Raw genomic sequence first — 561 nt, forward strand, 5'->3', positions numbered from 1 at the left:
CGGCTCAGCGCGTGAGGGTTAATCAGTAGCTTGGCTGCCCCCCAGTCGGTAGGACGTTAGCTTTTCCTCCATCTGCTGCTCATTCAGGAGAAGGAGCTAGCAGCATTCCACGGAAGAGGGTATAATGTAACCATGGAACTCTGTTTTCAGCTGCTCCTGCTTTTATTGTGTTTCCTGTGATGCCGCTTAAGGAAGCAGAAACTGTGTCTTCATGGTGTCGCCGTTACTGGAAGGGAAGATGTTACGTGTAACCGATACTGTCGGGGTTACCAGCATCAAACCCATGTGAGTAAGTGCACGGAGGACAAGACTACGCATTCCTTCGGTCCAAGCGGTAGTTGGAGGAATGCTCCTTTCAGCGGCAGCACCAGATCCAGCAGACTGCCCCCTGCGCCCCTGCTCCATCCCGGGGTGACCCCGGCCCCTTCAGCTGGCTGCAGGCCCTGCTAGGCAGGCGGGAGCAGCTCAGAAATAGGCAGCCGAAGGACGTGGGGCCGGCGTGAGAGGGGAGGGGTGGGCGGCTGAAGCAGGGGCTGCTGCGGGGAGGGCAGTGCCGCAGCC

The sequence above is a fragment of the Eurypyga helias genome, unplaced genomic scaffold, assembly GCF_000690775.1.
Source record: "Eurypyga helias isolate BGI_N326 unplaced genomic scaffold, ASM69077v1 scaffold18514, whole genome shotgun sequence".
Taxonomy (NCBI): domain Eukaryota; kingdom Metazoa; phylum Chordata; class Aves; order Eurypygiformes; family Eurypygidae; genus Eurypyga; species Eurypyga helias.